The following is a 26147-nucleotide window of genomic DNA, read 5'->3' as shown; positions in this document are numbered from 1 at the left end:
GACAAAGCACCAAACAGTGCTTTCCCGTGGATATCACTGGGTCTTTTGGTGGGGGGTAGATGGCATGTGACCAAAAACCCAGATGAAATTAACTTAATAAAAAGTGACACTTATTGGCCACAAAGCTGAAAGTACAGAGATAGGTCTAAGGTCATGCACGTCTGGACTCAGGGATTCACACACTATTATTGCTCCATCTCTCCTCTGTGTTTGGCACCGTCGTAGGCAGGCTTTCCCTTGGTGAGGCCAGATGTCTGCCCTCAGTTCATGCTTACATTCTCACCACTCTTAAGTCAGGCAGAAAAGGGAAAGCAGCTCTTTCTTCACAGTCTGAAGAAACTAGGACTCTTAGGCCATATTCTCCTTGGCCCTGGTTAGGCTGTACCTTCATCGGTGAACCAGCCATTCCGACCAGGAGGATATTCTCTTCCCTCTTCCGGCCAAGAGTGAGTCACATGCCCTCTTTCACCTCACAATACACGATGAGAGTCAGGGAAGGATATTCCTAAGAGGGAAATGAAGATGCTGTTAGCTGAAGCCCGTAATACCTATGTAAGGAAGAGAAATAGGGGACAGAGGAATAGACAGTCATAGAGGAGACGATGACACGGTGAACACAGAAATCAGAGAGAAACCGTACTATGAAGACTAATGTAGAACATGTATCATCCAAATCCTTTTGGATTATAACACGTACAGGACACAACTATATAGACACATGTAGAACACATATAACACTTACAGAACAGTAGCTCCTGTATGGGGAGAGAAACTGTGCCCATAAGAGGTCATTTCTTCAACATTTTTGGAGCACCTACTGTCTGCTAGGCACTGTGACAGTTCACATTCACATTCTCATTTTTTTTTTTTGTCTTTATACTTAATTGAAGAATTGAATAAGCTGCACGTATTTAAAGTGTACAATTTAGATTCGACATATGTATACACCCGTGAAAACTTCACCACATCGAGAAAACAAACATTTCCATCGCCCCTAAAAGTTTTCTAATGCCCATTTGTAATGGTACCCAGTGCTCTCCCTTCCCTCCCTCCTCAGGCAACCTTTCTGATCCGCTTTCTGCCACTATAGACAGTGATTTGCATTTTCTAGAATTTTATGTAAATAGAATATAGTATGTACTCTAATATAAGTTTTTTCACACAGTGTAATGATTTTGAGATTCACCCAGGTTGCATCTATCAATAATGTATTTTTTATGTGGCTGAGTAGCACTCCAATTGTATGGATATACTTTATAATTTGTTTATCCATTCACTCGTTGATGGATTTTTGGGTCATTTCTTGTTTTTTGCAGTTACAGATAAAGCTGCAGTGAACATTCATGCACATGTCTGTGTGTGAACATATGTTTTTACTTCTCTTTAGTAAATACCTAGGAGTGGAATCCCTGGGTCAAATAGCAGGTATTGTTTAACTTTGTCAGAAATTGACAAATTGTTTTCCAAAGTGGTTGTACATTTTACATTCCCACTAGCAGTGCATGGGAGTTCCAGTGCCTCCACTTCTTGGCCCATTGTATGGTCAGTTTTTTTTAACTTTATTCATTCTAATGTGCAGGTTTTAATTTACATTTTCCTGATGACTAATGACACAATCCCATTCTGACATTATTTCTTACCTAGAGATGATGGTTTTTGTTTTTTTTTTTTTTTTAGGTAAAATTTGTCTATAGATATAGACTAAACTCTTTTGAACTCCCTGGGCACAAAAGATGTTATTTCTGTGTCGAATAATGACATTTCACTCATACAGCATCTCCCTTGACTTCTTATATCCATGAAACTTTTCTAGGGAAATTAGTTGCAAAGAATCCTCTCAAAGTTTTGACTCTTGAAACCATTGCTTGAAATCAGAGTAGTTTAAAATAATGAGATTTTAGCAGACTTGTAGCTGGCCCTCCTTTTTCTTTATGTGACTCAAAATTTGCATATAGAAATTTATTAGGAAGTCTGTCTTTAGAAATAGTCAAGGCAAAATCTCTCTTGAGTCTCTTCTCTCTGGAAAATTCTGGACTCACAGCTGGAGATAAAGTGACATAGTAAGGGAGAGGAAATTTACATTACTGTGAAGTGGTGCAATTATCTTTCTTTCTGGAGTTGCTCACATCCACACATCCTCAATATCGAGCATTGTCATGAGGTTGGACTTTTTAGAAATAACCACTTGATTACTGTGCCTGCCTCCGTTCTGATGCTGTATTTTACTTTGTCTAATCTTAATCGGATGCCTCTGATTAAGTCAGTATTTTCTGGTGCACATGCACGCACACAAAACTTTAATTTGAAGGAAGAAATCGGATTATTTATCTTTGTTTTCGGGTTTCCAACTTTCTGGCATTCAAGTCAGAGGCCTGCGTTTGAATGGGGTTCCTGGGTTTCCGAGGCAATCATCAACCAGTATTCTGTCCAGCAGTCTGTCTGCTCGCCTCCAGAATTAGTGGTGGTTCTGTTGTGTTTGCCCTAGTCGTGGAAGGAAGGAGGAAGAGAAACGATGAGTGGCCTAAGGGTTTTCTTTAAAGAAAGACTTCAGGGCTATGCTGGCAGCACATTTTAAAGAACTCCGTCTAAGTTACAGTAATCACTTGTAACACTTATTAAGCATTTGGTGTGTGGCAAATGCTGTGCTAAGTTATTTACTGGCATCCTGTGTTTCAGTGAGGGGAAGCAGTGTTGTTATCCTCTGATTTGTGGATGTGGTTCAAAGAATGTAATCTGCTGAAGGTCATTGTGTATGTCTTGGCAGAGTCTCTGGGTTTGAATCTGGGCCTGTGTGTTCTAGAGCACATTTTAATCACGACGTTGTGTTGACTTGACTGGGGCAGACACTTACTGGCTTATCAGAAAATATGGAAGAAGATCCATTTTTATAGCCTTGGAAATTTTTGCCATTCATGTCTCTAAAAAGCTTGTTTTCTGCTGGATGAATGAGGAGAATTTCACTACAAATAATGTGCTAAGCACTTACACTATACCTGCATGCTCCACTGAGGGTCAATAGACTGGCTCCACTGAAGTATTCCTAGAAAGAAACGTCAGCTGAAAGCGAGATGAGACAGACATGAGCCTTGACAAATTGCTCCACTTCCTTTTCTTCTTTTTCAAGTTCTGGATGCCTGTATGCCTTCCTGATGAAACACCCTTAGAATCTAGTTTTGGAAATGCCTTTAAATGTCATTGAGACCCTTGCGTTGGTTAATTTTATGTGTCAGCTTGACTTGGTGATAGGGAATAGTGCCCAGATCATTGTCAAACATTATTCTGGGTGCGTCTGTGAGGGTGCTCCTGGATGCCATTAATATTTAAATAGGTAGACTGCCGGCCTTTGGAGTGAAACTGTACTCACCCTGCAGATACTGGGACTTGTCAGCCTCCATAATAGTGTGAGCCAATTCTTGATAATAACTCTTTACATTATACACACTCACACTCTGTTGATTCTGTTTCTCTGGAGAACCCTGGTTAATAAAGACCCTTAATGCGGTTTCCTCTACATAACTCCATGCCAAGAGATCATTCAGTCTGTGTGTAATCAGAAAGCATTTCCCACTCTCCTGGCTCAGGGGGAAGTGGGGTTGGTCCCGTTCAGCTCTGCCAGAGTCTAATGGTTTGACCTTCCCTTTCCAGCCTCTACCCTTTCATCTCTGGAGCTGAAAGCATCTAGGACACTGTAAGGCTGTAGTGGGAGTGAGTTTTCTCATGGGCTGTGTCTTCGAGGCTGAGCAGAGACTCTGGGCGTGAGTGGGCTCTACTACTGGGCATCTCTGTGCTGGTGCTGGGGGTCCCTGAAGTGGGCAGCAGGCAGCACCCTGAGGCATAGGCAGTGTGTGCACCTTGTTCCAGGGGAACTTGTGCCATCTGTAAAGGTGGCCTCGGTTCTTACCTGTAGGGTCTCTCCAGGGGAGGGGCTGTCATCCTGGACTGCACAAACTCAGCATTCATGAATCTCTGTCTCCAACTTCTGCCCAGGACATGGTTTTATTTTCTAATGTGAGTTTTGCTGTTGTTGTTTAGGCTTTGGGAATGCAAATGCAAGAAAGGGCTCCGTTTTTCTCCGCTCTCTGTTCCTTCCTTCCGTGAGGCAGTGAGCACCGGCCACCTGGCTCAGAAGGGTACAGAGAAGGAAGGGTTAAGAAGGAAAGGAAAACTCTTGGTGGTAGGCTGAGGAAGTCAATTAACATTTCAAAAATACCATCTTTACACCTGCTTCAGGGCAAAAATGTCACCAACTCCTTTTCCTCCTTCCAATCCAGGGAAGACCCCTTCAATTTTTGGAATGTGGTGTTAGCATGAACTCGGTTTCCTCCAGGTTTAATGTCTCCAGTTCTTTCCTTCATTCATTCTTCAACTCTTCATTCCCATGTGACATCCATTTAAGCCTCTCTCTTGTCCTGCCCGATCACTTTCTTTGAATGTGCTTCATGTCTTTTTTAAGATTTGTGGCTGAGACTGGGCACCACCTGTGGTCTGACCAGGCCACGTGCATAATTTCAGATGGTTTCTGTTTCAGTGATAAAAACCACCCAACCCCTGCAGTGCCAGTGTGCTTGCGTGTGTGTTCGCGCGCACACACACACACCCCCCCTCCTGCTGTAAGAGCAAAAGCAAACGCAGGATATCTTCCTGCAGCTTCACTTGGTCCCCAGAGTCTCTAATGGGTTGGCGGGCGGGGGGCATGCAGCTACCAGGAACATTGTCCGCTTAAAGTCAGGTCCTGCAGGATCCAAGAAGCTTAATTTTGTGCTGGGCTAGACTTTATATCGTGTCTTTCATCCCCATTTAGAAAGAATTTACATATTCACTAAAAATCTCTGTATAATTCTTCTATTTAAGGGGATATTTGCAAACTTTAAGTTTGCTGGTTGCTGAGCCAAACTCAGGTCGTCGGAGGGTTCCATCCTCACCTGGGGAAAAAAGCAGTCAGTGTGCAGATTTCTGGGCTGTGTCTCTCTGCCCTCCACTCTCCAGCATCCCGGAAAGCCCATTCATTCACAACACCGTGGAGCACGTTATTGCACTGTAGCAGTGGCTTCACCTGGCTGGAGAGAGGTTTGCGTTATACAGTGTGCCCTGGTAGACCTGGCTTTGCCCAACAGCACAGAATTTAAAGCTGTTTTCTTTTATTTTTCCCACTCCGCATCCCTTAATGCCCAGGGTTTAAGAACATAAGAATTCTGATTAGGGCTTCCCTGGTGGCGCAGTGGTTGAGAATCTGCCTGCCAATGCAGGGGACACGGGTTTGTGCCCTGGTCTGGGAAGATCCCACATGCCACGGAGCAACTAAGCCCGTGAGCCACAACTACTGCGCCTGCGCGTCTGGAGCCTGTGCTCCCCAACAAGAGAGGCCGCGACAGTGAGAGGCCCGCGCACCACGATGAAGAGTAGCCCCCGCTTGCCGCAACTAGAGAAAGCCTGCACGCAGCGACAAAGACCCAACACAGCCAAAAATAGATAAATAAAATAATAAATTTATTTAAAAAAAAAAAGTAAAGGGTAGTTTTGGCACACGGGCTCAGTAGTTGTGGCTCACAGGCTCAGTAGTTGTGGCTCACAGGCTCAGTAGTTGTGGCTCGCGGGCTCTAGAGTGCAGGCTCAGTAGTTGTGGCACACGGGCTTAGTTGCTCCGCGGTATGTAGGATCTTCCCGGATCAGGGCTCGAACCCGTGTCTCCTGCATTGGCAGGTGGATTCTTAACCACTGCGCCACCAGGGAAGCCCCCCTTTTTTGATTATAAAGATCTCTCACTGCCTTCCTGTCTGAGTCTCTGCCTAATGCAGGTGGTGGTGTGTGACTCCTTACTATACCGAGCCTGTGTTGGTTCTCATTTGGGTGGTCTTTATTTATGTACATTTCATTATTTAATCCTCACTACAGCCCTGTGAATAGAATATTACTACTGTCTCCGTTGTTCTGATGAGGCATCAGAGGGGGTAAGAAGGGGTAAGTTATCTGCACAAGATCAAACCACTACTAAATGATGGATCAGGATTTGAATCTAGGTTTGTAGGCCTCCTAAGCACATATATTTAAACTGGTACCTCTTGCTGTTACTCTGTGAGCACTAAGGAGCCATGTGTTGGTATCTGCTGTCGGATTCATAGGAGCTGAGATTTGGTAGGAGATCTTGTGGTTTTTTAAAATATATGTCTACTTTAGGTTCTTCAGGCCAGAGATGGGTAGCTGATCACCAGCCTGGTACTCCCCTCATGATGTAGACTTGTGAAGTGCCATTCAGCTGGGACTGCATTTCCCAAGGTTCTTGTGTCTAGCTGAGGGCATGTGGCTATTTCTGGCTAATGGAATGTGAGCCTAAGTGATGCGTGTTCCTTTGGAAGAGGTGGTTAAGTTTCTGATCGGCCATGTCCACCCTCTCTTATCCTTCCATGGAAATTGTGTAGGGTCATGTCACAGGTGCAAGCAACAAAAGTTGGAAGGGAAACTGAATTGCTGAGTTTGTACTTAAAGCAGATCCACCCAGGAGAGCTACCAGACCAGGGATATCCCCATTGGACTGGGCATAAATATGAAATAAATGTTTTTTCTCTTAAGTCATTGAAGTTTGGGGGTTCTTTCAGCAGCCAGCCTATCCTGACTAATATACTTCTCCTTAAAAATACTGTTAGGCAGAGAGTTAGGCCCTCAGATTACTTTCTAGAAACAATTAGATTTCATTTGGATCAGTAAAATGTCCATGCTGGTGCTTCCGTAAAAGCATTTGTAGACTTTTTAGCTTGTAGAGCTTGAAGTGAACAGTAGACTGTTGCACTAGGACTTGACATTGAATACAATTGATTGCAGCCACACCGGGAGCAAGACAGACAAGGTAAATAAATTATGAATTCTGGGGGAAAAGAGCTAGCAGTAGCTGCTGTTTCATTTCCCTCGTAACCCCCTGTGACTATAAACATGCTTATAGATCTATTTTATTAATCATTGTTTTGATGTATTTGGATTTTGCAAGTGGCTATTGTAGCTAAGGGATTTCTGTACACCCCTGTAGCTAATCAGATTAAGGACACGAATGCTGTGGTGACAAACTAGCGTATGTATGAAAAGACAAATGGAGAAACTCTCCCTTACCAGCACTTGTAACTAGCTGTTTGTTTAAAATAACAGCTTTAGATCTCTTTCCAACTGTGCTGTCCTCACTTCTGGCTACAAATGATGGACTTTAGATTGAAAATTGCATGAGAGATACTTAACAAATGGATATCTTTCAAGGGACATCAGAATAAAGCACTTCAAAATTTACTTTATGCTACTTGAAGAAAGATAGCATTGGTACGATATATTGAAAGAGCCATAGCCACCAGAACCTTAAAAGACCTGTTCACTTTATAAAGAAGGAAAGGTAGAACATCTGTATCATTAATGGCACAGCAGGCTTTGCATGTACAGGGGACAAGATAGGCTTTGCATAAACTCAGCGTACTCACACAAGTTCGTGTGTGTGTGTGTGTGTGTGTGTGTGTGTTTGTGTATTTCTGGTTTATTTCTGTCCTGTACTTCATAGGGTACAGATAGTGGTAACTACTAGTCTCAAACTTTGGTTCTTTTCAAAAAACCACACAGATCGCAGGAAGCTTGATGAGATCACTTTTCATTCTGATACAGTCCTTCCTAGACAGTCATCTTGTGGTAGTACCTTTTGCTATGGAAATATCTTTTTTATTTTCCTATTCTTTTTGCTGTGCCTTCTTTACCACTTGTCTGTTTTGTTCACTGTTACATCTCCAGCACCCAGCACCCTGCCTACCACAGAGAATACATTCAGTATTTGTGGAATATATACAAGCGTGAGCAAGGTGACTGGAGATGACAGGGGTTGGGGAAGTCTTAACATTTAAACAGAAGATGGGACTTGGGATAAAATGTGAAGGTTGGATAGATGTGAGTACGTAAAGAGGAGCAAAAGTATTGCAGGTGGGGAATGGAACACACCCCGGGCTTAAATCTAGACGTCAGGAATGATTTCAGGATGTTTTCAGAACAGTAAGGAGAAGCTGGGGAAATAGGGTGGCAACATGGACGATGTGTTACATGGCCCAGTACTGCTTTCGGATGCCAAGCATGAATATAAGTATGGAAAATTCATTTAAAGTTGTAGGATATCCTTGTTTTAACTCAAAAGTCATTGTAAAATGTCTTTTGTGGGTTAGTTTTACTAGTTATGACCACACACTTTCATTCCTGTTAGCCTGTATGGTTCATCTGCATTAAATTCTCATTAATACTACACATGTAAAACCAGACTATAAGAGCATTTATTGGTTTCGTGTTCCCAAAGAAAAGAATAGAAATTCATTTGTCACTCAGCCATTGTACTTTCCCATTCCTAGCCCCAGGACAGAAGATTCTTAGGAGTCAAGAAGTATTTCCTGGGACGGATGTGGTTATGTCAGACACAATTTTCGTGCTTCTGCATGGACCAGCGTTCAGTCACTTGGGTTCTGGGATGTCCAGTCCTGGGGAGAGCTGGAGGAGCAGGGCTGGGTCTAAGACATCATTCTGATGGATGTAAAGCCAGCTGCAATGGCCCCAATATGTGTGGGGACCCAGATGTTTTATGGTCCCATCTCCCTGCTGCCCACCAACTCCTTATGTTCAGAGAAAAAGAAGCTTTTCATCGGTCACTCTCCCATAAAGCACTTACTTGTCAAGTCAGGGGTCTTATCTCTCTGCCTTATTTCCTTCTTAGCCAGAAGCAAAGGAGTAGGTAGTCTGTCTGCCTCAGCTCAGCTATCTTGGCTCTCTTAGGGAGACTAATTTAATAAATCAGAACATTCTTCCACCTCAGACCTGTTTTCCAGCAATTAATAACAATAATTACTAATATGTATTTAGTCATGACTAAATGCTTAGAAGCACACTAAATACTTTACCTGAGTTATTTATTCTCCAAGAACCAGGTATTTTTATGATCCTTAGATCAAGAGACTGTGCCCTGAGAGTTAGGGAACGTGCCCAGTCTTACAGAGCCAGTGAGTGACAGGGTTATCTGTGGGTTCATGGTATGTTTTGATCCAAACTACAGTCACTATCTAATGCTAGCCTTTGCCTCCATTTTTGAAGGGAATGATTCTCATATTTAGGCTAAAATCTTCTTCATGGTTTTCTGTTGGGCCTCCAAGTTCAGACAGTCACAGACCTAACTTTAAGAGATCTTTGGCAGGGATTATTCAGGTAGAACTAGGAACACTACAAGAATGTGGTGATCTCAGTACCCACTTACCTGATGGCCTGGGCTCAAATCCCAGTGTACCGTTTACTAGCTCTGTGACTTACACCTGATTTCTCATCTGTAAAAATTGGGATAATACTTACTTCTCAAGGGATGTGAGGCTTAATTAAGGTACTATGTGTAAAGTGCATAGTACTGCAGCTGGCACACGTAAGAGCTCTGTAGATTCTATTAATAATTTCCTCCAACGTGTACACAGTTTGAATTGACAAAGATGGAACCGTTTTCCTGGTTCGAGGGTGTGCACTGCCTCACCTTGTTTTCTTTCTCTGAAAGCATATGTTGGAGCCCTTGGTGGTCTAGATAATAAAGGAATGAAGCAGAGTGGACAGGTGCTTCTGACCTGGAGAAGAGACTGCAGGACTGACTGAATAAATGTATTGTCATGTATTTGTGGGAGGAAATTTTAAAATGAAGTATATTTGGAAACTGAAGTTAAAAGAGGGGTCATAAAGAGCTGAAAGGACTTCTTTGTGAACCCTGACCTTCTCTGGCAATACTCTTCTACTTTTAGAGTCACAGAGCAATTGGTAGTTGCAGGACATCCAGGAGCATCTACCCTCCCAGTGCACATACACACACAGTTGTGCATACAGTTTTGGGGTTCACAGAAACATCCTCTAAAGCCCATTCATGTGTTTGCTCTCAGGCTATTATAAAGGCCTGTGGGACACTGATGATTCTTTTTCCCTCAGGAGCCTTTCTCAGTGGTGATGAGGGAATTGGAGGTTGAAGACTGAGGAGGAGTTTTATAGTTAAAAAATAGGTGTTCCGGGCCCAAGATGGAACTGCTCTTGCCTGAGTGCTACTTCAGCAAACTGGAACTTAGATAACTTTCACGTCCCTGTAAGTGCTCTCCTTGACCAGAAACGCAGTATATCCAGCCAGCCAACCCCCAAACACCAAGCCAGCTCTGGGCTCTATACTTACTTCCTTGTTCCTTATTCTTTATCCTGTGAAAGCTTCCTGCCTTCTGTCCCATTTTGCAATTCTCTGGACCCTTGGGGATGGAGACTGCCCACTTCATGAAGTGTCAAAGTTTGTTTCTATCACCTAAATTGTCATCTTTAGTCATTTTTAACAGAAGGGAGGACATAGCAGTAAAGGAGATTTCATGGATGAACTTAAGAAAGAGTGAAAGTGAATGGCGGGGTGTCCTAGGGAATAGAAAATAGGCTGAGACTAGATGAAGAATGTTTTTGATACCGTGTGAAGGAATTTTGTCTCATCCTTATGTCTGGCCATCCTCAGAGGATTACAGTCCTGGGATGGGGCATATCAGGGGTTGGGGAGGTCATCTCGATGTCCCTACCAGAGCTGTAACTGGAGTAGCTACATGTTATGATTTATATATAAGGTTTGGTGTGGATTAAGGATTTTATAGTTTTAATGTATTGGAACAAAATCTGTTATAGGCAGAAGAGACCCAAGAAAATTTTAAGACAAGGAATTGATGTGAGGCAGTATTTGAAAAGATAATGCTGGCAACAAGACTCAACCAGGACACCAGTCAGGAAGCCAGGATGAGTCTTGTCTCTGGATCCACACTGTCCTGTTGTGCGGTGGTGGAAATGCCTCATAACTGTGCTGTCCAGGAAAGAAGCCACTAGCCACATGTGGCTGTTGAACCCTTGAAATGTGGCTGGAGTTATGGAGGAAGTGGGTTTGTAATATTACTTTTAATTAGTGTAAATTTGAATAGCTATGTCAGGCTGATGCCTACCATATTGGACAGTCCAACTCTAGATGGATGGTCTACGTCCCGAAAGGATGCAGCCCTCCCTACACCTTGACTTTAGCCCACTGAGACCTGTGTCAGACTTTAGACCTGGGGAGCTGTAAGCTAATACATTTCTATTGTTTTAAGCCACTAAGTTCATGATAATTTGTTATGGTAGCAATAGAGAAGTATTAGTTATAACCCTCGAATGGCATCATTAAAAGGGCTTTCGGACAGACATTATTTCAGTCTGCAAGCTGCCAACTGAGACAGTTTTTTCCTTTTCGGAATTATGTTTCTTTTCTGGTGATCTAAGTAGTCTATGGTCATTACAGAAAATTTGGAGAAAACACAGGACATTATAAAGAGGAAGAAAGCAAGTAACTATGTCTTCCTTTCTGGAGGTTGATACTAATAATAATTGGATATATTCCCTCTTAGTTTTGTATTCATATTTTTATGATGGTGGAGATAATAATGAGCTTAGAGTTGTTGAATGACTATTATGTGCCAGGCCCTGTTCTAAACATTTTTCTTATACTAAGTCAGTTAATCGTCATTGCAATCTGTGAGATAGGCAGTTTTCCCACTACACAGATAAACCAACTGAGGCAAGAAGATACATATACATGTATGATACATTGTATATCTGTATAGGACATTGCAGAGCAGCGCATCTGTCTCAGGCACTAAATTTCAGGGCACAGCTTAATCCTGTGCTATACTGCCTATATTCTGAATGTAACATTTTTAATCTTGATTTTTTTCACTTAACCCTTTAAAGATGTTCTCATGTTCTTTACAACTTCTCTGTGCAAACATGGATAGCACAAGTGTTACCCTTTTGGGGCCACATTTATGCCAAAATAATTACAGTGACCTTTATTATCATTGAAAAGAAGCGTATTGGAAATAGAAATCCTTCTGCTTAAAGGTGAAATTAGCAGGATGCTACCTTATGATTGGAGGTGAGGGATGGGGGCAAGTGTCAAGTAAATTTGTAGAGTTATTTACTTGGAACTTGAAGTTAGTTTTCCTTTAGAATAATGTGATCCATTATTGGATTTTCACCAGCACCCCCTTCCCACATGCCTGTTTTTCATATAATGAAACTACTAAATGTTGTCAGTCCATCGAGATTTATCCCAAGAACTTGTATGTGAGGGAAAGAAAATGTTCCCCAGCTGCAAAATTAGTGTAAAATTGATCAGAACAGAGATATGCAAAGTTATCTTTAAAAAATCAATATAGAATCTGGGCCTCTAAGATGTCATCCAGAAAAGGAAGACGTAAGTCAGAAACTTCTTTGTCAGCCCTGGGAGAACTGAGAAAGGGGCGCCTGGGAGATCCACCGGCAGGACCCAGGGAAGCACTGCACGTGGTAGAGGGAGCTTTATTTAGCTGATGACCTCTGAAGAGACTGGCCTCTTTGCAAGACAGATGCATCAGGTTATTTTAGGCGATGCAGTTAACATCAGCTCACTGTCTTATTTGCATTTCCACCCAACAATTTCTGGTTAAAATTTGGCTTCTTAAATAGGTCTACCTACAGGGAGAGATTTCTCTGGCCATGCTACCACAAGTATTATTGGCCTGTCACAGTTATGTTTATCATTGTAAAGTAAAACATAAGGGTGGCAGTTCTATAAATGTTTCCTAAGTTCAGTTAAATCAAATATACCTCTCAGGTATGGGTCCATTCTGACAGTCAGTCCCTGAACCGGGGGCTCACCAGGTAGCCTGGGTCTTCACCTCGCTTCATCCCCTTTGACTTTTCATTGGTCAAGCTTAGGCTCCAGTGTTATTTAAGCAATTGCAGTGTAGATTTGTAATAAAACAATAGGAAAAATATGGTCGTGGTCTTAGTAATTACTGCAGAAGCACGGTAAGGTGCAATAAGAACAGTTTAATTAGAGAAGGATGTAGACGCTGCTGCTCATAATGACGAATAACATTAATCGGGGACTTAAAAATGGGTCAGGCGTTGTATTATTCACTTTAAATGAATTATTTCGTTTACTTCTAACAACTCCCTGAAGAAGGTACATTAGTATATACAATTTACCACTGGGAAAATTGAGGATCTATAAGTCTAATGACTCATCTGAGGCTAGACATTCAGTAAGTGTAGAGCCAAGTTTACGAGTCCAGGCAGCATGAGTCTTTGCTCAAACTCTTAGGCTCCATGAAGGGGCTGAAAGGAGGCTGTGGAAGAGAAGCTAAGGGGAACTTGCATTTCAGCTTCAGGAGTTGATGTTACTGGTTTCTGTTTAAGCTTTCTTCTTTGTGACCCAGGTATAGGCAGACCTCGGAGATATTGCTGGTTGAGTTCCAGACCGCGGCAATAAAGGGAATATCGTAATAAAGTGAGTCACAAGAGTTTTTTGGTTTCCCAGTCCATCTAAAAGTTATGTTTACACTATCCTATAGTCTATTAAGTGTAGCATTATGTCTTAAGAAAACAATGTACATACTTTAATTAAAAAACACTTTATTGCTAAGAAATGCTGACCATCATCTGAGCCTTCAATCGGTTGTAATCTTTTTTGCAGTTATAACATCAAAGTTCACTGATCACAAATCAGCATAACAAACAGGAGAATAATGAAAATGTTTGAAATATTTTGAGAATTACCAGAATGTGACAACAGAGACAGGACGTGAGCCAATGCTGTTGGAAAAATGGTGTCGATAGCCTTGCTCAACGCAGGGTTGTCAGAAACCTTCAGTTTGTAAAAAGTACAATATCTGCGAAGTGCAATAAAGCGAGGTAAGCCTGTATATCATTAATTTTTCCTACCGACCAATCAGGGTTCGATTCCATTCTTGGCTCACCACTTAGAGAGGAGAGGATCTTCTAAGAGAACTAGATAAGAATTGAAAGGGACTGGGGCATAGTGATGAAGAAGGGGTCAAAGAAGATACATGTGTACAGAAAAGATTGCCGGATAAAGAGTTAAACAAGCAGTGGGCATGGAGGAACAAGGGAAAGGCAGGTTTAATGGCCAATCATAACCTTTTTGAGGAAGAAAAAAAGAGTGGATCAGACGTCAGTTACTTGAAAAATCTTTGTTTCTGTTTGGCCGGGCGGTGAGGGGTAAGAGAAGCATGTTCAGCTGCCCATCAGTCTGTATGTTCCCTGGTTTGTAACTGCAAGTCATTGCTATTGCCTTTGAGCTCTGGAACTGTTTTATTGCTTTTATAAACTACTAGCTATCTTCTTTTAGGGGGAAATAACAGATGGTCATGTTGGAACTGAGCTTTTTATCTGAATCTTCAAAACCTTTTTGTACACAATTTATGAGGTTCACTTCTTTGCAAATTCAGTGCTTTCTTGTAGCTTTTCCTTTTGAGATGAACCACAAGAGCCTCATTTTTGTTGGGCATTGCCTATTAGTGGCAAAACTCCTTTCGTATTTAATCAGCTTCTCCAAAGGAATAAGGCTGAGTCCAGATACGTTCTATTTATAAGGGTGAAAAGATTTTGGCGGTCTGACTAAAAATAACACGTGGAATCTGCCACCTGGGTCTCTTTTCCATATTCATCTTGTATTTTTATGCTTTTTGCTCATGGAGTTCAAGCTAACAGGTCAGCCCCTGTGCGCGTGGAAGAGATTTGACTGGGTCAAGTGTTTGCGGCTGAGGTATGGAGACCGTGGCAGTGCTGCCGAGAGGCTGACCCCGACCTGGCCGAGTGGTTGGGAGGCAAGGCTGATGTAGCCCCAAATCTTGGTCATTTTGGGTTCAGAATGTACAGAAGATTGTTGCACACATTCTGTGTTGAGTGGAAAAATAGGAGTAAAATAGTATTCCCTGTGAAAAAACCCTAGGAAATGGTGTATTTGTTCATAATTACTAAACATCTACAAGATAGTTGGATATACACTAGGCTCAGAAAACAAACAACCAAACCAAATCAAAATCAACTTTGCAGAGTTAAGCCTATTCAGAGCTCATTTTGTTCTACAGGCTTATTTCCCAAATCACTTGGAATTAATACTGTTCTGATTTATTATTCAGATCCCTGAGTCGACCAGAGATACTCGTAGCCAGCTTTTGTGCAATCTCTGAATACTGCCTAGGCTTAAGGATGGCAGGATAGTTTAGTGGCTAAGAACACAGGCTCTGGAGTCAAGGTCTGGGTATCATCATCTGGGGTCTGTCACTTACAGGCTGTGTGACTTTGGGTTAATTACTCAGGTTCTTTAAGGCCTTCAGTTTTTCTCAACTGCGAAATAGACATAACAAGTATTGCCAGGGTTGTTATGAGGATGAAGTCATACACATAAACATAAGCACGTATACACCCACCTAGACTTGACCCTTGGAGGCAGGGGGTGCCAACCCTCCAAGCAGTTGAAAATCTGCATATAACTTCACAGTCTGCCCTCTATATGCGATTCTGTGCCCACAGATTCAGCCAACCTCAGATCAGATAGTACTGTTATTCGTATTTAGTGAAAAAAATCTTTGTATAAGTGGACCCAGGCAGTTCAAACTTGTGTTGTTCAAGGATCAAGTGTATATGTGTATATATATATATATTGCATAACATATATGTGTGTGTATAAAGTGCTTGCATATAGAGTACATGCACAGTAAACCACAGCTGTGTTGTTGTTCAGTTGCAGACTTTGCTCCTGTGTTGTCTTTGTGAAGGAAGAAATACTATTCTCAGTGTTGGGTACTGCTTGTTTTAATTATTTTGGCTTAAGAGAGAGGGCTAAGTCTATGGTAAAAACCCAAAAATCTCTTCTGGAAACTATCCTTCTATTTTGGAGGATCATGAAGGCTCTGAGAAGTCCTGCATTAAAGAAACCTATTTAAATTCTTATATGTGGAATATTCCCAAACAGATCTGATCACTAAAACCATTTTTTTCCAGTTAATACCTATTAACATCCTGTGGATCCACTGCTCTGCAAACCCAGCAAACACACTTTAGGAAATTCTGATCAGTTGTTATAGCCATGGTCTTGAACATAGAAATGTGTATCTGAGTCCTTGTTCTATACTTTCTGGCTCTGTGTCTCTTGTATAGCACTGAACTTGACTCTCTCCTATCAATTAAAACTCAGCTTGGATATTATCAGCTCCAGGACCATCAGCCCCCAGATAACTGGGTAAGAAACACTTCCTGTATGTGCTCATAATCAGTGCCATGAAGAGCCATATTAGAACCTGAGGCAAAAGGAAAAATCAGTTAACCTGATACTGTCTTCATTTAAAATGAAGTTCCTCACTTGTCTCACCCTCTTCCTGGCCCTGCTCATAATGCCATGAACATGCATCTCTCATACTATAATAATTTATTTATATATGTCTCCACAAATAGAAAGCTCCTGGTGGGTCAAGACCATGCCTTATTAATCTTTATATCTATGACACTTAGCTCAGCACTGGCACAAAGTCAGTTTTCAAAAATGTGTTTCAGACTAGAATGCTCTTCCTCTAGAGATCCACTCCCTCACTTCCTTCATGTTTCTGCTTAAATATCATCATCAGAGAGGCCTTTCCTGTAAAGTGGTATCACCCTCACTACCACCTCAGTATGTATCCCTTATGACATTTAATTTTTCTTCATAGCACTTACCATGATCTGACATCTTTTTGTTTATTTTTTTATTGTGTATATCTCTTGACTTAAACCTTGGTCTAGCAGCGTCTTGGTCTGTTTTTTCATTTCTGCATCTCCACTGCCTAGAAAAATAGTGCCAGGTACATAACAGATAATAAATATTGGCTGAGTAAATAAATTACTGAATCAATAAAGGAATGGATAAATGAATATCTTTTTCCTTCATTGCCTCTTCTGGCAAATGGGAATAATGCAACCTATCTCATCTGCTAATAGGATTAAATAAGAATGTGCGTGAGGTGGCACTTAATGTAGTGCTTTGTGCTGGTGGTATTTAATAAATGTTTGCTAGATAAATCTGAATCTAGCTGAAGGTGAATGGAAAATGGTAATTCATGTGAGGGTTTTAGGGGACTAACGATAACTTCTGTGCCAGAGTTTTCTAATACCACAAAGAGAATGCTAGATACCATGGTGTCATTTACTGAGTGGTAATTTTATAAACAGAATATTAATGAAACAAGAGTCACATTCCTTCTTTAAAATAGAGTGTATGTTTAATCAGAGACCGAGATAATGGTTTTTCATCTTACGGTTTGTCCTGTTATAGGACAGTCTCATGGGACGACCTTAGGTATTGGGGTCCCAGCGTCTGAGCTTGAATTCTGGCTCTGCCCTTTAGTGAGGGTGGGTAATTGCAGATAAGTCATTTACCCTCTTGTTGAACCTTAGCTTCTTCATTTGTAGGAGAACATCATTATAAATAGCTATAGCTCAGATTTGATATAAGAATCACGTGTGCTCATTTTATAAAACAGTGAGTGTTCGTTGCTGCTGCTCTCTTTACTACTATTACTATGAGTACCACCACTGCTGCTGCCAGTACCACCACTACTTCTACCAAGCAACATCCTCTGGAAATTTCCAAGCCACGCTATAAGGAAAAACTGCTACCCACTGTTTACTTCTCTCATAAACTTTTAGCAGATCTCAAAGTCTAAAGGGAAGCTGGAACCGGGGACCAATTGCAGTAACTGATTGTATATACTGACAGAACCTGGAAGCCGCTCTTGCCACCAGTAAGTCATCCTTCGGGTCCTGTGACTCTGATCTCCACATCCCCTTAGGATTCTCCTGCTCCCTGAGGGAGGTTCCAGCACAGTCTGACACATCTTTAGGACTGTGTCCATTAGCAAACAAGGTTGTTGACTTGCACGTGTAGAACTGCAGATGTTGCACGTTGCTGGTTTATTAACACTCTGTTTCTGTTTCCCATGTGTGTGTTTTTCAGAAGGTAAGCAAGCAACTTTGCATAAATCAGTCTTTCCTATCGAGCCAAGACCATTTCAAGAAAAAGTCTGGAGGAGTGACCTCCGCACCCCTTGGAAGGGGGGAGTCAGTAAGACAGTGCAACGCTGATCACAAAGCAGAGTCCAAGGAGCCATTCTTGAAAGTGAATCATGAATTTTTATTCCACAGCTAAAAAGGTGTATTTGTTTAAGCTCTGTTTTCCTGAGGACTTGAAAAGAGCTAACAGCTTCTCTTGGGTGCTCTTTCTTACCCACCTCTGTTCTCTTTCTTTTGCTATTCCTTCATTTCTTTTTGGAGAGATCACAGCAAACTGTGTGTGTGTGTGTGTGTGTGTGTGTGTGTTCGTGTGTTCTCAGCAAGCACTAGAAAGAAAAGGTAGCCCCCTTAAAATAGAATTACTGGGAACACATCTCCTTAAAAGAAGCTGAGATAACAGATTTCATTAAAACTGTGCTTTAATGGAATTGAAGGGAACTCTATCATTAAGATGTATTTGCAGAAGGTAAGTAGAAAGTGATTTTAATTATTGAGTGTTTCTAAATATATCCACCCACTCCTCCCCAGCCAAGTCATGCAGATCTGTAGTTCCAGGAGAAACTATATCATATTGTTGAAGGGTGACTAGACCCTGACCATGATTTGGTAAGGTCTCTGCTTAATTAACCAGAACAGAGACAAAACTAGAATTTTCGACCTGTATAGTAGAATAGTATTTTGAAATATGCTTAGTAGTTTTGCTATAACCTATATGCAGAAGTGTAGAATAGGCAATGCTCAGATTTCGGGTTTTGTAATTGAATTCTGTGAGGCACAGATATACCTCCAAACAGTTTTGGAGATTTTGTTTTCGGGATATCCTGCTTTCCAGGAAGTCAGGCCCTGGGGTGTGGCCTGCAGTGGTGCAGATGTGACCCAAGAGCTCAGAGCTGGAACAGGAAGATGATGGTAAGCACCAGATGGGAACCTGCATGTCTCAGCAGATGGGTGGCCTGATAGCAGGGTCTTGGCTCATGAAACCTCTCTTTAAAAAAGAGGTCCTCATCACATGAACGTGTGACAGTTGTAAGCACTCTTTGGGAAATAATGGGTGATGATTGGGTAAGTTGATTTAGGTAAGTTAATACAGTAGAACCTGGAATGCTTGGTGTGAGATTTTGACTGGATACATTTGGCAACTAGGAACGATTGCAGTTTTTCAGGAAGGGGATTGACAAGGCAAAAAAATGCTTACATTGGAAGAATGCAAAAAATATTAGGAGGAACGAAAAGACATTTAGACTTTTAAGGTTAAGGACTGGGTCTTATTCATTTTGAAGCCCCTGGCGCCTACTCGCACAAAGTCTGGCACACAATTAGTACTCAATAGATGTTTGTTGAATGAGAAAAAGAACAATTGTATCTCATGGATGTCCAAATGGATTCCTGAAGTTTAGGGTGATATGAGGAAGGTTTTTTTCTGGTGAGAAATTATTACCCATAAAATAGAAACTGAGGGAAAATGTGCAGCATCTTGAGAGGTCTGTATGGGTTAGACTTGTTCTGGCCTAAATGCCAGAGGTAATTTTGCTGACTTTTCAACTCCAAGATGTATATGACATACTTAACTCTATTACATAGATGAAAAGTGCTGAAAAAACCCAACAACTAGCCATGAACAGACACGGAGGAACGTTAAATGCCTATTGCTAAGTGTGAGGAGCCAGTCTAATTATACTGTATAGTTCCAACTACATGACATTACGGAAAAGGCAAATCTATAGCGATAGTAAAAAAAAAAAAAAAATCAAGGGTTGGGCGGGGAGGGCAGGAAGGTAAAATACGTGGAGCACAGAGGATTTTTAGGGCATTGAAATTATTCTGTATGATACTGCAATGGTAGATTCATGGTAGTATACATTTGTCAAAACTCAGACAACTGTACAAACACAAAGAGTGAACTAATGTAAGCTATGGACTTCATTTAATAATAGTACATTGTTTCATCAGGTGTAAAAAATGTGTTGCACTAATGCAAGGTAATAATAGGGGAGGCTGGGCGGGGTGGATAGGAGAACTGTCTGCACTTTCTGCTCAGTTTTTACATAAACCTAAAACTGCTCTAAACACTATTCCATCAGTTATTTTTTAAAAACTGAATCATCACGACATAGAGGAATGAGGCATCTCTTAACTTGGGGGGACATTTTTTCTTTGTAAACTGTTAGAACTGGTGTACCTCTCTTTCTTTACTAATTAAAAAGGAACTAGGAGGAATTGAGAAGAGAACCATTATTCTCCTCTATCAGACAGAAATAAAAGTGAATTGTAGCCATCAGTTCCTTTCTGCACACTCCAAGCTGGGAGATACAGGAGAAAAATGATCCTTCTTTGACTTTTCTCCTGGGTAATTGATGGCTTATGTTCTTGGCACTTAAAAGCAACAGACATGTGAGTGGGCATATGGAAATCAAAGGGCAGAATGTAGTTGAGTCCAGGCCTCATTCAACATTTTACAAAAGCAGGGTCCGGTATTCAGAAGGAAATGGCAAATCCCATTCCCGGTTTTGATCGTGCCTCCTTCTCCATCATTTCCCTGGGGTTTGTCCCAGGTTTCCCTCATTTGGGGGCACACATTGCCTCTTCTGGTATTACCCCAGCCTGCATTATGTCGCCAAATGGTATTTCCAGTTTGTATTTCATTCTTATCCAGCTATTAGAGCGGACCTGGCCTTCTGTTGAATTTTTTTTTTAAACTTTGTCGTAAATTGAGCAGATGGGTTTGAATTCCTAATTTTCTTCAAAAATGTGCCAAGTACGTGTTCCTTTGTTCCTCATTTTCCCCTTGACCAATTCCTTGTGGCTTTGCGTTTTTCTTCTTTAAAAGCATCTCACTGATGAGTCTTGTGTCTCTGCGTTCTGGGCATCTCATTGGTAGCTAAGTTTTCTAGAATCCACTCCCCTCTGGTTTTGATATGCTATCCTGGTTTCATACACCTAGGATATGTGGGTGTACACATAAATATTACCACTGAAATAATTGAAAGTCATATTAGAATGCTAAAATATAATTTATACTTCTTGAGATTGCTTAAGAAAAAAAAGACATATTTGTCTAATGTTTTATTGAATACTATGACCAGTTAATTTGCAAAGTGTTTCAGATAAATTATGTCAACTTAACCTCATTGAATCCCCTCTGATAGCTCCATTTTACAGAATAATGTAGTGAGACCATAGGAATGGACTTGCCCAAGGTCAGTTACCCAGTTAAGCAGTAGAACCAGGAGGCAAATTCAAATTTATTTTATGCTATAGTCTACTTTTCTTTTAATTAAAAGAGCATTGGCTTTGTAATATGAAGGGTTTCTGTTTGAGTTCATCCCTTTGGGGAGCAGGGATGTTCTTTAAGTTGCTTAAACCTTAGTGTTTCTATCTGTTAAATGGGGATGATGTTCATTTACTTTCAGTATTGCTCTGAGAATTAAAAGAGATAATGAAGGTAAGTTCCTTGCACAGGGCCTGGTATGCAGTAATTTGTGGAGTGTCCATTTTTTTTTATATTCAAGCTATATTGTTTTTATTGATGATGCTATAATTCATCTTGGGACAGAAAGGTAAACTGTACTAAGTTAAGACAGAAAAATTACCATATGTTACTAGATCTGTGTCCTTTACTAAACCCTGTGACTGAAACCACCTCTTACATTGTTGTCTGTGAGTCCTCTCCTGACACCTGCCATCCCACTGCCCAGCCCTGTGGCAGAAAGTTCTTTGGAGACCTGATTGTTTTGCTCCCTTTTCTTGGAGGCCATGTTTTTCTGGTCAGGAGCAACCTAATTGTGCCAGCCTTTCTTCTTCCATCAGCACAACTGTCTGAAACCTTCCTACCAACCTGATCTATTTTCCATCCTTAGTGAGACTCTTTCTGGAGTAAAGGTCAACGGTCCACACCTCAGCCGCCTGTGCAGATAGCACTGTCACACTGACTTGTCCTGCCCTCTCCCTCCTGCCTCTCCTGCTACCAGTGCGATATTAAAGCCTTACCTTGGCTGGGTGCTTACTTGCCTCTGCCACCAGTTTTAGGAGTTGAAATGCAGACCCAAGATGATCAAAATAAAACAAACAAAAAGTAGTAATGAACAACGCAAACAAGCAGCCAGTGACCTTTCACTCTGTAACATATGGCATATATGGTGTTTTAAATTCAACACATGTTAAAATTCCTTTTCTTTTTTTTGCTGTAGCGTAGAGGTGCTTTTCTTTTTGTTTTCTTTAAAAAATCTGTTTTCAGTCTTGGAAAGTCTTCCTTGTTTCCAGGACACAGAATCCAGATCAATCTATAACAACTTAATAGTGTGTATGTGGAGGGGGGTTGTTGCTGGTAGTTTCCTGTACCTTGGAACTTTATTTGTGTCAAGTTAATGTACGTGGAACAAATATGATGCGTCAAGTGAAACTTGCGTGGCACTGGGCATGAATTAGCCAAACAGAAAAGCCCCAGGGAGCTGTGCGTGGATAGGCATGAAAAAGGAAACATAAGGATGCTACACTTCAGCCCAATGGGAGGCCAGCTTCTAGTCCTGATACAACCAGGAAGCTCTAGTTCCCTCTAAAGAGCTAGCAAGTGAAGACCACCCTGCCCCCAGCAACCTCTGTGGCCCAAAGAATACAAGGTAGCCTGGTAGAGAATGCTTAGAGAGGGGGATGAGACAGAAAGGCATCTTGCAAATGGTATTGATGGAGAGTAGTCTCCTTAGTGGTATTATTGACTTGAGTTGTTGATTTAAAACCGGAACTTTGATCACTTGCAGACAGAGACATAGTTTCACGGTTACAAATCTGAACTCTGATACAATGAAGCAATGTCCTAATGTGCCCAGTGATGGGATGAGAAGAGAGGGAGTGGAAAAGACCATCAGGCATCCAAACTGGACCAGCCACGAATCCTTCTCAGGTACAGTGGGCTAAGGGTTCAACAACTTCTTACTAAGAAGGAGTTGGAAGTTGATACCAGAATCTCACTGCATGGAAATTGAATTTTGTTCTATATTAGCTATGTTTAAGCTAACTATCATGAACAAGAAATAAATCTCACAAAACTCCTTTGGGTTTCGTGATAGTTGGCTGTTTGGGGGAATGGCTGCTCCAGCCTGACCATGGCAGTCAAGGGCCCACAGACACTGATGCCAGATACGCGCAGCTGTTTACGGAATGTGGTATATCCAAGCGGGCTTCTGTTTCCTGTACCATCTGGCACAATAGCATTGTGAAGAATATGAAAGACCAAATCCCTTCCATGGAAGAGCTTACAGTCTAGGGGAAAGGCAGGATACATTAAAATGTAACAAATATACAAAATTATTTTATTTCTATTTTATTATCAAAGTAATGCATGTGCATGGTAAAAGCAAGACAAACACTAAAATAACAGAGCAGACTCTAACGTAAAATATAGTCCCCTGACCTGCCACTCCCTACTTCCAGTCTCACTACCAGAGTCAACCTCACTACCAGAAGTCAACTGCTTCTGTTTTTAGATCTTCTGGTAGTTAGGATCACAGCATTAAAAACTATGTATAAACTATTGATAAACATCATATATTATCTATTCCTCCCCATGGTATAGGATTTAGCACACCTCCTCGTTTCTTCTTTTCCAAATTCATAATTGTATTACTGTGTTTATCTTTTCTGCTGATTACTTTTATAACTAATCACAGCTCTATTTTCCTATTCCATCAACTTTTGATGGCATCGTCTTTCTTTCATTCTCTCTTCAAGCCCCCTTCGTCTGTTGCCCAGCTCCATTGTCAGAACCTCAACTTTTACAGGGTAAAGCCTGATAAATTTGACTTTGCGTTCTGTAAGGAGACTTGTCTCCCCCACGCTTTGTACGTTAAGGTATTTAAATAACAAGATAAAGTTCTTTACAGTGACTTGCAATTGCAAAGTTTCTGTTATTCTAGTTCCTTGACCAGTTCTGAGGCCTGAGAAATAAGTCAAGGTAAAATAAATGTAGAATGGTCCATGGAGGCGTTCAGACATATTCTGAGTCTCGAAAGATGTGGAAGACTTAGAGGGCAGAGAGGTCGACGGTGTGAAGAGGAAAGAAAACAGGATCTGTACCATGACTCTGGTGTAGTCAGGTGATAGACAAGTGACAAGGCTCTCTGAAGAAAATTATTTCTTGGAACACAATGGTGGATAAAGTTGGAAAGGTAGTTTAGAATCAGGTGATTGGCTGAGCCTCAGGCTGTCTGCTTCCTCAAAGTTGTAGCCTATACTTTCCTTGCTTCCACTTCCTGCTCTCGCTCTCTCTCACTCTCTGCAACCTCTTTCAATCTGGTGCAAGCCCACACAGCTCTGTTCAAATTGCCCTGACAGACCACCACAAGCTTAGCTAATAGTGAAGTCCTAACCCACATCCTCCTTTATGTCTTTGTTGGATTTGATACAATTGGCCATCATCTGCTTCTTGTTCCTTCTCACCCCCTTTATCCTGTGGCATTGTATTCTTCATATTCTTCTCCTGCCCCTCTTCCTGTTACTCCGTGGTCTCTTTCATTGTGTTTTCTTTGAGGGTCTGTTGGGTTTCTGCACTTGACCCTGTCTCCCCCCATCGGCTGTTCTGTTCACTTCTGTCTACCACGTGCTTTGATTTCCTTCCTGTGTTCCAGATCTACTTCACGTCACCAGTAGTTTGCTGAACTTCTCAATCTGAATGATCAATCAGAACTTTGACTCAGCATGTGCAAGACTTACCCTGTTCCCTTCCACACCAGTGCCTCTTCCTGTTTTTTTTTCTTTTTGTCTTCATTACTTCTGTCATTATCCTTTAAGTCAGCTGGATTCAAACCCTCGTGAGAGCTCTAGATTTCAACCCCCGACTAGCCTTTGTACAATATCTAGTCAGTTCCTGGGTTCTGTCAGTGTTCTACTTCTGCCGTTTTTCTAGCATTTCACGCTACCTTTACGTTCCCAGTGTTGCAACCCTGGCAGGGCCCCCCTTCTTGGTCTTAATCTGTATTGAGTCAAAAGTCTCCTAGGGCTTCCCTGGTGGCGCAGTGGTTAAGAATCCACCTGCTAATGCAGGGGACATGGGTTCGAGCCCTGGTCCGGGAAGATCCCACATAAAAAAAAAGAAAAAAAAAAAATTAAAAAAAAAGTCTCCTAAACATTTTCTAATCTCTCCCCATTTCAATCAGCGCTTCACAATAAACCAGGCTAGGATAGGTCAGATCATTTTATCCCTTGCTCAGAACCTTCCGTGGTTGCACATCATTGGCAGAATAAAGGCCTCTTGCTTTTATCTAGCTTGGCCATTTCAGATCATCCATATCAACCTTTCCAGCACTGTCTTCCAGTCTTTTCTCTCATGCAACCAACCTATAGTCGAGTGATATGAGATTCCTCAGTTTTCCCTCAACCTGCCATTCTTTGCTCCTCTGCCTGATTCCTGATTTAAACTCTTGACATCTCTCACACAAAACTCAGTTCAATTGCTACCTGTGTCATAAAGCCTTTCCTGTGTATCACCATTCCCCTCCCTACAACCCCACTTCCTGTCCATTGGGATAAGATGATTGTTTCTATTTCCTCCATAGCAGATACAGCATTTTGCTTTTTTACTACTCAAGTATTATTCAGGACAAGACAGTGTCTTAATTTAATATCACCTCTCCCCTTTATATCTGGTAGGAGTTTGTTATCTAAGATAATTAGAAAGTAGGTATTTTAGTGAGAAAGACATGCCTTTTGAGGTCAGAGTACCTAGTCAGAGCATGGTTCATATTAACCATTATATCTTAAGCGAGTCACTGAACCTCTTGTGCTTCTGTAAAATGGAGATAATATTTGTATCTCCAATTCCTTGAGAACCAAGGAGTTAATATCTATGGAAACTGTATGGTTCTATGTTTCTCTTCCTTTTAAAAGAGTTAATAGTTTTATTTTTTTTCTGAAACACTTTCCACCAGCCTGTATTACTGTATGATGGACATTACTCACTAATTCTGTTTTACAGACAGGAAGACTATGAGAAAAGGACAAACTGAGACTTACATTTATCTAAATAGATACCTCTCTCTTAAAAGGATTAATATCCCCAAAGAAGGATTTGCCCTGAAAATTCTTGTCAAGCACACTGTAGTACTTAGAGCCACTGAACCAGGCCCAGAAATTCTCCAACTGCCTCAGGGTCCCTTTCAAACCCAGGCGGACTCCTGGCTTTTTTAACCAGGAAGCTGGGACAGGGCTTTTCAGGGTCTGTAGGGAGAAGGATCTAGGGAAAACCTTCAGGC

This window comes from Eschrichtius robustus, chromosome 10, assembly GCF_028021215.1.
Source record: "Eschrichtius robustus isolate mEscRob2 chromosome 10, mEscRob2.pri, whole genome shotgun sequence".
In the NCBI taxonomy this organism is placed as follows: domain Eukaryota; kingdom Metazoa; phylum Chordata; class Mammalia; order Artiodactyla; family Eschrichtiidae; genus Eschrichtius; species Eschrichtius robustus.
The sequence above is the reverse complement of the archived record's forward strand: the minus strand, read 5'-3'. Positions refer to the sequence as shown.